Source organism: Sus scrofa, chromosome 1 (genome assembly GCF_000003025.6).
Source record: "Sus scrofa isolate TJ Tabasco breed Duroc chromosome 1, Sscrofa11.1, whole genome shotgun sequence".
NCBI classification, from domain to species: domain Eukaryota; kingdom Metazoa; phylum Chordata; class Mammalia; order Artiodactyla; family Suidae; genus Sus; species Sus scrofa.
Genome location: NC_010443.5, coordinates 132518395 through 132525693, shown reverse-complemented (window position 1 = coordinate 132525693; position 7299 = coordinate 132518395). Strand labels below are relative to the sequence as shown.

The 7299-nt window shown below is 40.6% G+C and overlaps 1 long non-coding RNA gene across 1 annotated transcript; it reads left to right on the top strand.

Moving 5' to 3' along the window:
- On the top strand, positions 597 to 4748 carry LOC110261467. The gene is made up of 2 exons (XR_002345559.1): positions 597 to 3071; positions 4632 to 4748. It is a non-coding gene; the product is annotated as an uncharacterized LOC110261467 (long non-coding RNA).

Sequence of the window (7299 nt, the reverse complement as noted above, 5' to 3'; positions counted from 1 at the left end):
GTTCTTTTCTATTATGAATTGACCATTTTTAGCATGGTGTTTGGATTGCTTTTTCTTTTGTGTGTATCTACTGTAGATTTTTGGTTTGTGGGTACCATGAAGTTTTGATATACTGGTCTATATGCATATGAGATTGTTTTAAGTTGCTGGTCTCTTACTTTCAAATGCATTTCCAATATCCTGTTTTGTACCCTCCTCTTCTCCTGACTGCTGGTTTTGATTGCATATGGATTATTTCCTACCTTTATGCTATGTTTGCCTTTACCAGTGAAATTTCCCATTCTTAATTTTCTTCTTTCAAGTTGTGGCCTTTTCTTTCTGCCAAGAGAAGTTATTTTCACATTTGTTGTAAGGCTAGTTTTGTGGTGGTGAATTCTCTTAGCTTTTCGCTTTTGCTGTACCTTTTGATTTCCCCACCAAATCTGAATGAGAGCCTTGCTGGGTAGAGTATTCTTGGTTATAAGTGCTTCTGTTTCATCACTTTAAATATATCATGCCACTCCCTTCTGGTCTGCAGAGGTTCTGTGGAAAAATCAGCTGATAACCTTATGGGGGTTTCTTTGTATGTTATTTGTTACTTTTCCCTGATTGCTTTTAATATTTTCTCTTTGTCTTCAATTTTTGTCAGTTTGATTAATATGTGTCTTGGCATGTTCCTCCTTGGGCTTAACCTATATGGGACTCTGTACTTCCTGGACTTGAGTGTTTTCTTTCCCATGTTAGCAAAGTTTTCAGCTATAAGCTTTTCAAATATTTTCTAAGAGAGACCCTTTGTCTCTCTCATCTTCTTTTGGGACTGCTATAATGTGAATATTGGTGTGTTTAATGGTGTCCCAGAGGTCTCTGAGACTGTCCTCATTTATTAAAACATCAAACCATAGTTAATACTGCATTGCATATTTGAAAGTTAAGAGAGTAAGCAATGGGATCCTGCTGTGTAGCACTGGGAACTCTGTCTAGTCACTTATGATGGAACATGTATCGTGTGAAAAACGAATGTATATATGTAAGTGTAATTGGGTCACCATGCTGTATATATATAAGATTAAAAAAAGTTCTCATCACAAGAAAAAAATCTGTAACTATGTGTGGTTATGGATGTTAACGCAACTTATTGTGGTAGTCATTTCACAATGTAAACATATAAATCATTATGTTGTTTACCCAAAACTAGTATATCACATATGAATTATATCTCAATTAAAAAATTTTTATAAATAATAAAAAATTTCTCTTCCATCCACAGGCTTTACACCCATCACTATGGTTACTTGCTATTTAATGTTGCACTCCCTTGTGCATGAGACTATTTTTAGTGCAGACCCTATAAGCTCCTGGCAGCCTTCTCCACCAGTTCATGTGTGTGTGTGGCATCTACTCACTGCTGTGCTGACATATATGCCCTAGCTTGGGGGAGGCTGGAGCAGGAGAGTTGGGCATCTCCCCTTCCTCAACCCATGGTGGATAGGTGTACTGAATGGGTGAGTGAGAGGCTAGAAGCTGCTGAGTTTATGGATAAAGACGTTATAGTTCTACTAGCCTAGGGCGGAGATGGTGTTGCTATGAGCTTCTCTTGAGAACTCTGGCCCTGGTCCTTTCCCTCCCTGTACCAGCATGCAGGAGCTTGCTAGGGGTATGGAAAAGGGTAATAACAATTGTTGGGTGGCAATGGGGAGAGGGGATCAGGTGAAGCCCAGGGCACCAGAGAGTGGAGAGGCAGAACCACAGCCCAGCTGGGTCTCCAAGCTTCCAGGGCTTACTCCATTGATCTGTTGGATTTCACTTACAAAACGCAGATTCCAGGACTGTAACTGCAGAGCATTAAGCCTCAAGTGTAGGATCCACTTCTGAGCACAAGGCCCTGTGTGGCTATGCAGGTCCTGTGTCCTAAAACCTGCCCAGGTGATTATCTCATGAGACTTAAGGACAATACCATAAGGGAGCTACTTTTACTCTCATTCAGTAGAAGAGGAGACTGAGACCTTATGCAGCTTGCATCAAGCCCTGGGGAAGCAGAGGTAACATTTGGTAATAATTGAAATGAATCCAATAGAATCTCTCTGGAGTCAGTGAATATGTGAATTGGGCTGCTGAAGCATACCCTCAACTTGCCTAGATTAGTAAACCAATACTTAGGTACTGCTAACTTCCTCAGAATAAAAATCACAATGCATTCTCCTTCCAACAAAGAACATTATTCCAGCAATATTATGAAGAATTTTCATTGTTTGATCAGAAATCTAACTCCTATGATGATGGTCAATGATTTTTTTCTCAGCAATTTATATTCATTCATTGAGCAATTCAGCAAATAACTACTGGGCATCTTTCATACGCAAAATTTTGCTTCCATTTTTTTGTGAATATAAATGTGATAATACCTGACCTCTTCCCTCTAGGGATTTATTTGTGCCAGAAAACTTTCCAACACTATCCTTAATACAAAGTCAGCACGGAAAAGGCTCTAAGGCTCAACAGCTGTGGAGGAGTGAGGGGTTCAAAGAAGAGGGGCCTCTTGGAGGTGATGTAACAAAGCTTCTTGCTCTTTAAGATGGCCTTGGAGAATGGGAAGGGCTTTGTATGTGACAGCTGTGAGGAGAGAACAGCAAGGGCAAATCCATAGTGGTTGGAAAAGCATGAAGCCTATCCTGGGAACTGTCCCTCTTCCAATTCAAACATGTGTTTCCACAACCTTACCTGACCTTTTCCTTGGCCACAACTGACTGATCTAGAGGTATGCTTCTCTGGGATTTTTTTTTCCTTTTTTTTTTTTTTTTTTTTTTTTCTTCCCTAAACTGATTCTGAGAATGAGATGTCTGTTTGGGTTGTAGAAGCTGTGGGATGCACTCCTGGGTGCCTTAGGTGGTAGCATTTCTCAGAGTGGAGGGGATGCCATATCCATGAAGAGAATAAATGAAGGTGATAGGTAGAGAAGCAGAGAAAAGGTGGGAGGGAGCATTCATCTTCTCATTTCCTGGTTTTCTCAAGGCTCACAGGTTACATCAGTCTTCTGTTGGTGGGTGTCCCAGTGTCTTTCCAGCCAAGCTCTCTTCTGCCTAGACGACTTTGAGGTAAGTCTGTGTCTTTTGAAATCCAGAGACTTCTTGCGGAGATATGTGCTATTGTAGTGGTCTAGGTGAGGATTCAGGAGAGCCTGCTGCAGAGCAGGGGGAGAAATGAAGGGTAGTGGGTAGATGGAGGAAACTCTGTGGAGATGCAGGCAGTAGGACTGAACTGTTAGGACGTGGTGATGGTGAATGCTCAGGGAGAGGCAGAAATGACGGGCAGCATTATGGGATCCCTGGCACAGAGGAAGGGTCATTAACAGAGGGGGCTTGAGGGAAAAGGATTTAGTTTTATGTTCTAAGAGTTCTAAGAGCTGCCCAAGCATTCACAACTGTGTCCCTACAGCAGCCAGAAATGTGAAGCCTTCACAAGTGTGAAGGGGTTACAAGCTCAGGCCCTGGGGTCAGGCTCCCTGATTATGGTTCCTGCTCAGCTGCCCACTGTCTCTGGGACCCTAGATAAGTTACTTGAGCTTCCTAAGCCCCGTTTGATTATAACATGGGACAATATCTAACTCAGGAGTTTTAACATGGATTAAATGAGAAAAGATGCCAGTGGCCTAGAACACAGAGAATTCTCAATGTTAGCAAAACTCAAAACCCAACGAAAGCAAAAACTTACAGATCGTTAGGTTAAAATTTTATTTATTTTTTTCTGGGAAATCCTATTCTTTATACTCTATTAACACAAGGAAACTAAGGAAATTAATCCTTATTTGTACTTGGATTTGTTTTTAGTTGAGATTGTACTGGTTTGTATTTGAGGATCAGTGCACAAATATGAACAATTTGTATGCAAACTCAGATCTACTAATTATTAATATCATATACCATGCTCCCTCTACTTACTCCAAATTTCAATCTTTCACAGCATATTAACAAAGTTATTAGGAAAACATGAATTACTTGACCAAAGATATTACAGAGAGCACAAAATGCTAACAGGAAGAGCCATGATCAGGGAGTAGTTTTCTTTAGGAAGCAACTCTACTAAACCCCAATGTGAGTAAAAAAGTAATTTAAAATGTTTAAGACAGATTAAATGCATGAGAGTGACCATATGTCACCATTTAGTAAGCTTTGTATGATAGGATGTAAAATTACTCCAGCCCATCTCTTTCTTTTTCCCTCCCTCTCTCCTTCCTTTCCTCTTTCTCTCTGTCTTTCTTTTTTCAGCCACACCTGTGGCATATGGAATTTCCTGAGGCTAGGTGTCAAATCCCAGATGCCTCTGTGAGGTAAACTGTAGCTTGCAGCAATGCCGGATCCTTAACCCACTGAGTGAGACCAGGGATCAAACTTGCATCCTCACAGAGACAATGTTGGGTCCTTAACCCACTGAGCCAAAATGGGAACTCCATCCCACTATTTTCTGATTGTATAGAAAGACAAATCATTAGCCCAAGATTTCAGATCTTAAAAAATTAAGTATTTGCACTTATCTAACTCTCTTTTAAAGACTGAGATGAGGTAGAATTTCCTCCTTCTGAAAAGTGGGCTTCTAGAGCTCCTGGAGTACTTGCATTTACCAAATTGATAAAAATATTCCTCTGGTTGGTACAATAGGGGAGGCAGGGATGACTCAGAAGACATGGTCCACGCTAGTCCTCAGACTTGGCTCCTTTCTCTCCTGCCTCGTCAGAAACCAGACTCTTCATTTTCACTTTCTCCAATTTCTGCAGGTAAATCTTTCATTTCTTTTTATTTTTAAATGTTTTAAATTAAATTTTTTATTTTTTGATACACTATATAGATCTGATTTAAAATATTTTGTTTCTTGATGAGTCACTTGAGTCTATTTTCCTTTTTCTCCTCTTCTGTGTGTACTCTCTTTTTTTTTTTGGAAGAATTTTCTGGTTTTTCTGCTGTCCTTTTAGGGATTAGTTTCCATTTAGTAGGAGCAGGCTTAGGGACAAACGTGCTGATCTCCGAGGCCCCTTCTTCCCTCTCCTTCGGCTGAATAAACCTTCTGTCAGATGGCTCTGTCAGATCGAATTCCCAGGAAGAGTGATGCTATAGCCAGTTTACACTTATGGGAACACAGGAAAACAGGGAGAGCAAATAATGGCTTCAAATATTTTGATAATCCTGTATATTTATTTGTAGAGCTGACTGTGGATTTCCAAGAATGTGGTGGAGGAGGGAAAGGAGGTAAAATTTAATGGACTGATTGTAGGAAACAAACTTGCAAAGCTGAGAAATATGATCTAGAGGCTTTAACAAAACACAGGCAGACTGACACTATAAATAGCTGAGGCCGCATGTGGAGTTCATCAAGTCAGAGGAGTGGCTGGGGCACTTGGAAGGTGGCTGCAAGGGCAGGCACGCTTCAAGATGTGCCCTTTCCCTTAGACTTACAGATGTCAAGAGTTTCCAAGGGCTCTGTGTGTCTGCCACACAGGGAAATGTGGCCACACCTCGCCCTTTGCCTCGGGCCTGGCTCAGAGGGACCACAACTTGAGAACAAATGCAGGGTCAGTTGATAGTTCTAGCAGAGGGATCTGGAATTGGGATTGGTGAATTTGCCATACGATTTTTTTGTTCTCAGCTCTTTCTCATAGGTTGTTTAATGTCATGCTAAAGTTGGCAGCTGTATATCAGAGAGCAATTAAAATATAATTTCTGATGTTGGATGCCAAAAGGCCACATTTCTGGCACTAGCCTAGGCCCGAAGGGAAGAATATGCAAGTCCTCTTACTTATCCATATTGTTTTCTTGGAAACCCAACTAACTTCTTATCTCTTCAGTTTTAGAGTCTTCTCTGAATTTCTCAATCCACCTCATTTTTCCCTCCTTTGAAATCTTTTGGTCTGTTATCTCTTGTGCTGTGGAAAGGAAATAGGGTTTTACAGACCTGACGATATTTCTGGCTGGGCCTCCTGCTACCTTGAATAAATTCCAGCTACCATTTAGACAGGGATTACTAAATTATTGGTGATTGCCTCATTACCTTTATATTTTTACCAAATTTCTCTGCAATTGACGGGACTTTTATTGCCCTTACATTTTATGGATAGGGAAACAGAAGCTCAGGGACAAGAACTTGCCTGAGATCACATGGCTTGTAGGTGATAATATTGTTAGATTTGACCCTGGCTTTCCTACCTATTGTGCTGTATCAATCCCAGGTTAATTTTTTTGAGTCTTAGCTCTGTCGTCTTTGGACTAGAAATAGTTGGGCAATTGCAATGATTCAATGAGAAAGAGAGACGAAAGAGCTGGGTTCAAAACATGTGTATATTGTAATCCTTCCCCCTCTCCTTCATGAATTAGAGTTTTATCATATGCTATCAATTACCTCCTCAGGTTTAACTGCCTTTCCACCCAGATCCTGAACTTTCTGGATAGGGTGGCTCACCTATAGAGTTCTACACAGACTGTATAGGGGTCACACAGCACATAGAGATTGGGGGATAGCTTGACTTGATAAGTGTGTTGTCTATTTCTTTTTATTTATCTATCTATTATCTATTATTATAGTTGATTTACATTGTTCTGTTAATTTCTGCTGTTTTCTTTCTCTCCTTTTGGAAATGTCTATCAACCTGGCATCATGATGCACCATCCATCCTATGAAACTGAGGCAGTCTAGCCTTATTTACTAACTATTCCTCCCCAAATGGAAGCTCATAAACACAGTAATGCCACTCTAGGAAGTTAAGTCCAAACCAATTAATCAAACAAGTTTCCCAAACTATTTGGGTTTTTTCTTCAAATATTCTTGGGAGTTTAACCTGTCAGCAATATAAAATTATTATAAAAATAGGCAGGAGTGGGGACGTATCCAGAGGCAGGTAAGTAAGGAATTTCTTGCCTCTCTGAGCTACTTGCCTTGAATAATTTTTGAGTGTTCTTTTTGAGGGAAATGTGTTTGTAAAAGAGAGAGAGAGATGCGGGAAGTAAAATAGGGACAAAGTGATCAAGAAGAAGGGTAATTGGCCCTTCATTAATTTCTAGCATTCTCCAGCAGCTTGGGATATTAGGTGGTGGGAGTATGCGTGTCCATGGCATGCGTCAATCAGTGGGTATGGGCCCCTGATAGTCAATCCTGGCTACCCATGAAAATAACCCCAGGAGAATACAAAAATGCCAATGCCCAGGACCAAGCCCAGACCAAGTGAATCAGAATCTTGTGAAATGGTATCTAGGGAATATGTTTTTAAAAAGTCCTTCAAGGAGTTCCCATCGTGGTACAGCGGAAACGAATCCAACTAGGAACCACAAGGTTGCAGGT